Source organism: Juglans regia, chromosome 2 (assembly GCF_001411555.2).
Source record: "Juglans regia cultivar Chandler chromosome 2, Walnut 2.0, whole genome shotgun sequence".
NCBI lineage: Eukaryota > Viridiplantae > Streptophyta > Magnoliopsida > Fagales > Juglandaceae > Juglans > Juglans regia.
The window spans coordinates 13,551,229-13,556,994 of NC_049902.1; the positions used below are offsets into that span (position 1 = coordinate 13,551,229).

Below are 5,766 nucleotides of genomic sequence, written 5' to 3' on the forward strand. Positions count from 1 at the left end.
CTTATGAAAGATTACATAATTTTTGCTATTACTGTGGTTTGGTGGGTCATACTTAGTGTGAGTGTGATGAGATTGATGTGGCAAAATTGAAGGTTGAAAACCTTCCTTACAGTCAATGGCTTCGTTCTGGTTACTCAGTTGATAGGAGAGGGGGAGGGAAGGGTCCTGAGGCGAGGAAGACTGAGCCAACCTTAACTAGAAAACCACCAGTGGCAACGGTGGCTGTTAGTCTGTCTAGTAGCATTCATGGCAGTTATGGGGTCGCAGATATTTTGTAGGGAGTTACAACTATTCTTGCAGGCTCCATCTTGTGGGGGGCTATTACACAGTACAAAGAATCAAGCTACAAGTCATTCATCTCCACAAGAAACTACAAGACGTTTGAGCACAAATGTAGAAAATGATTGATTTGTAATTATACTAGTTTCCTTGCTTTCCATCTTTTTCTTCATTCATTTCCATTGCTTCTGACCCTACCACTTATAAACAAGCTATCGAACACCCTACTTGGTGTCAAGCCATGAACACTGAATTGTCCGCCTTAGAACAGAACCAAACTTGGATTATCACTGATTTACCTCCTGGAAAAGAGGCAATTGATTGCAAATATGTCTACAAAACTAAGTTTCATGTTGATGGTTATGTAGAAAGGTTGCAAGCAAGGCTTGTTGCCAAGGGGTTCACACAACAAGAAGGTATTACACAGTACAGAGAATCAAGCTACAAGTCGTTCATCTCCACAAGAAACTACAAAATGTCTGAGCACAAATATAGAAAATGGTTGATTTGTAATTCTTTCCATCTTTTTCTTCATTCATTTGTAAATACATTTTCTATTATTAGCTGGCTTCCATTTTTAGTACAGATTTGGTTAGTTTGTTACGCGGGAGGCTTATATATCCATGGCATGATGTACAGTGAAATCATTATTGAGGAATATACAGAACTTTTTCTTCATCATTCGTGTACTGCTCTCTGTATTCCCTTCTTACTCTTCGATTACTGATACTCTTGGGTTTCCTCCATCGTCGTGCGCCACCGCAGCACAGCCAAAATCCCAGCACCGAACCACCATTGTGAGCCTCCTCCCAGGTCAAGCCACCACCATCCACCATATCTCAGCTCAGCCTGAGGCCTCTTTCTCTCACTCCCTCTATGTTCCTCTCGGGCTCAGCCCCCTTCTCCTTCCAACACCACCACGACGTCACCAACACCACCTTAGGCCACTACTCCACGCCAAGCAACTATCGTGCATCCAGCCCTTTCCCCTCCACAAATCCATGCCTCTCCCCCTCTCCTTTGTCTCTCCACCACGGCCTCAGTCGTGCCATCCCTGAGCCGCCATGCGCCGCCTCTAGCCACGGCCATAACCACCATCACCAGCCACCCCATGCCACCGCTATTTACCCTAGCTCAGCCTAACTCCTTTGTCTCTCTCTCCCTCACGATCTGGTCAGCCATAGCCTTGTCACACCACCCACGACCACCATTGCTCAATCACCTCGTGGCCCTTGCCACCACTTACACAGCCCTGTAACACCACCCCAAACCCTCCCACAGCAGTTCAACAACCACGGCAACCCTACTTCGCAGCCAAACCCTAGCTACAAGCCACCCAAACAACCATGTTTTAGGGTCACGACAGTGACCACCAAGGGGCAATCACTGCCCAAACCAGTCGATTTTGACGCGAGGAGACCTTTCCGGACAGCAAGCAATGCAATGAGTCACCCCGACGCATGGTATAATTCCTATTTCTTTCCCTTGATAGTTATTTTATTGTGGAGCTTGACAGGCGTTGTTGACTATGTTGTTGTTGTGAAGTGTATGGTGTTGTGAACAATGAACGAAGTTGTTGTGATGTGGTTGTGTAGTTGAAGTGGTGGGATTATTGAGCAGTTGTGTGTGGGTGTGTATAGTGCGAAGTGATGGGGTGTTGTGCTGTGTGATGTAGTTGGTGATATGGTAGCATATTGTGAGGTGACTGGATTATGGTGAATGTGCTCTGTGTAGTGAACTGTGCTTTGTGATGTGGTTTTATGTCGTGTTAAGTGTCCGGATAAGCTATGTACTTGGACGCATTGCGTGAAGTGTTATGTTGGTTAGGTTGAGTTGAATGTTAGTGTCGGGTGTATGAAACTTGTTTACACAAGCGGGCGTTTAGTGGATTATATGTTGATCTTAGGTGATGAAATGGTAAGGTACATGTGTGTAATTTGGTTGGGCATATGTGCCAGACAGATTTACCATATGTAATGCATGTCCTAAGCCTGAGTACACGATGTTTAAGTCTCAAGGTTGGCTTAAAATTATGTATTATGCATAGTTAAGATTTCGATGAAGTGTTAGTCAAATTATGCATGAATGAAGGAATGGATATATGTATTGGCTAAGGTTGAGATGTGTAACTTGGTTGATCCAAGTTATGCATCGGGATGAATGGTTCGGTAGGAAGAGTACGATGAAGGTGATAATGTATCTTAACTTTAAAGTGAATCAATGAGGTTTGCTTTAAATGATAAGAACTTGAAGCAGAATGTTATGTGTTGGAAATGTGACCTCAAGTGGGTCCCAAGCTATGGGTTTGAGAATTTAGAAAAGTGATAAAGGAAAGCATAGAAAATGGAATTGGGTAGTAAAGTGTGTCTAAGTGAAGGAAATCCTAGTGAAGAGAAGTTTATGTATTTTCTAAGTTTAGTTACTTATGTACTTGAATAGGGAATGACCTTAAGGTTATGTATGTATGTAAGTTTCCATCTGACATGCACATGAATGGACTTCATGAAATGTAAATAGCATGGAGTGCAGGTAAGGATTATAATCATACTCTTTTAGAGTTTTCTAATGATATGAAAATGAAAAAGAAATGTTTTTATGAAAAATGTTCTTTTATGCAATAAAAGATGAAAGAGAATGAAATGATATTTTTTGAAAGTATGCTAAGTATTAATGTTTAAAGGTATATGTATGTAATGACCTTCCTTGGCAGCCCCTATTTATGCACCCAAAGTAATAGTTGTATGCATGTGAATGGGTGTTATATGTAGCATTTATTATCTTTATTTTTCATGAAATGAAATGTTGAGGTTTATGCTTATTCTTTGAAATTATGTTTAAATGATGCGACGAAAGTGTATTTAAATGACGCTATGAAAGTGTATTTGAATAAGGTTATGAAATGAACTTTAAATGATGTTATGAAAGGATATTTAAAGAATGCTATGAAATGATGTTTACTAATGATGTTTAAACTTATGCTTTTAAATAATATTTATGAAATGAATGGATTGATGACTGAAAAGAATGAAAAGAAAATGACTGAAAAGAATGAATGAATGAAAGGAAAGGAAATGAAAGGACTGGAATGAATGGGTGTTTTAATATATGAAAATACGTAACGGTCATGACTGAATGAATAAATGATGATACCAAATGACTTGGCAAATTGTAATGCCGGGTAAGTAATACTAATAGTGCACCCAGTGTTACCACCTGACTGAAAGGAATTCCCAACCTGTGGCCACAGGCGGAATCCGAGTACAAAAGACCACTAACCCTAGCACACAGGGTGTAATAGTGTGTACCAACCAGAGAAAAAGTGACAAGAGTTAGATTGAATGTTGTGTGATCATTTAGCTCTTTATGAAAGATGTGCAAGGTGTGGGGAATGTTTTATAAGAAAGGAAAACATTTTTAAAGGAAAACTCCAACTTGTAATGTTTTAAAAAAAATGAATGTTTACGTAAAGTATGTAGATGAATGATGAATATATGAATGAAAACCTATGTTAGTATAGTTTTATCGTAAGAAGTAATGTTTACTGAGTATTTGACTCACTTTTTTTTTATGTATGTTCCTCCCCCTCTCAGGGACAAAACGAGGAAAAAGCGTATAGACAAACATGGCCCAAGGGAAGTTTGACAGAAGTCTAGGCAGTTTTACGTAATGTATGAAAGTAAGTTTTGTAAAAGGACTTTTAAATTTAACTTAATGATTTCCGATGTAAAACTCTCTTTTAAATTTATAGAGTATGTTAATTTAAAATATAGAATCTTTTATATCCTGGGAAGGAAAGGAAAATTTTTTAAAAGAGTCAGTAATTCCCGACTCATTTTCAAAAACTATTTTCTAAAGTCCCACCACAAGGACGGGCATTATACTACTAGTCCACACACTTAATCTTGTGCACAAGGTGCACCTATCCCACATCCTATGCCCACAAGGGAAACCGCTAATAGTATTCTAGCATACTATGGTTGACCACGCTTAGGTCATTTGTTTGCACATCCACCCATAAATCACATTGGTACCATGCATATGAATGACCGTCTTATTAATAGTTCTGAGCTTATCTTACACTTGCTCTTATGAAAGCTTGTATTTTAAGCAACGTGAGATGCATGAGATGTATAATACATACATAATTATAATATGCGGAATGAAACATGATCATGAATTATGATGAATGATGTGCTTGCAGATATCATGACATGCGTTGTACATAAATATTGGCTTCTAAAGAATTGACTTTAATAATATATATATATATATATATATATATATATAAGTAGCTAACTGATCAAACTACTTGGTGGCGCTAATCCGATATTTTCAAAACAAGAATGATTTCCTTTTGTGGCCTCGAATTCTCATTAATTGATATTATTCATTAAATCCATAAAAAGATAAGTCCAAAGTATGATTTATGATTTAAGATCAGGAAAGAGATTTAACCACAAAAATAAAGGTATTATCGTGACACAAGCCTATGGCCCGTTTTGTAATATTTAGTTGAAAGTTTGACATGGTCTTTATGCTTTGAGAAATTTTACTTGCAACCGGGCTGGGGGAACCCCACGTAACCGGGCATTGCTTTTGATGAAAAATTTTATTTCTCTTCTCCCTCCCACTTTTTTTTTTAAAAAAAAGTATCGACTGGAAGGCGTCTTCGTCTCTATGAAACAAGAGAGTGGTCGTCGTCTTCGTGAAAACAAATCATATAAAAAATGTACTTTTTCTTCATAACAAATCCAAGCCAAACATATGAAACCAGCAAGAGCAAGCCACACATCGCCTCTCCCACATTGATTGGGTCATTCCCCTCTATTGGAACTTGCTACTTGTACTTGCATCCTCTACATTCATTGTAGGTGCAGGTTTTTTTTTTTTTTTAAACAAACTGTTACTGTTTAAAGATGAAGCATCGCAAGCCAACTTCTGGAAAGGCTACTCTTCTTTAAACAGATTTCAAATTATTTTCCACCACAAATTTGAAGATCACTCTACAAACATCCAACGAGAAGACAAAAGCAAAAGGGATGAGCAGATTACTGTTCTACATGTAATCTCATGAGAAAGATGAGCTTGGGCAGATTATATTAAGTTAACCAGCCAATGGATGGTTGTAGATGTATTCAATTGCAAGATTACATGACTCAATTTTATCGGCTTCCTTATTTGGAATCTCCATCTTGAACTCCTCTTCAAGAGCAATTACAATCTCTACATTGTCCAAGCTATCCAAGCCCAAATCATTCTGGAAATGGACATCAGCATTCACCTTGGAGGGATCAACTTTGGGAAGCTCTTAACGACAGAGAAGACTCTATTGATGACCTCATCCTTGGTCAGATGATCGTCGCCGTGGGATGATAGGAACCGAAGGGAACCACCGTACAGAGCCCATGGCAGCAGTTTCGATCCGGTTATGATTAGGGTTTGAACCGGGACTCGGACGTGAAGAAGCATGGCTGCCCTCAACGCCAT

The 5,766-nt window shown here is 38.8% G+C and overlaps 1 pseudogene; it reads right to left on the reverse strand.

Moving 5' to 3' along the window:
- Positions 1–5,373: 5,373 nt before the first annotated feature.
- On the reverse strand, positions 5,374–5,766 carry LOC108987174 (annotated as a pseudogene).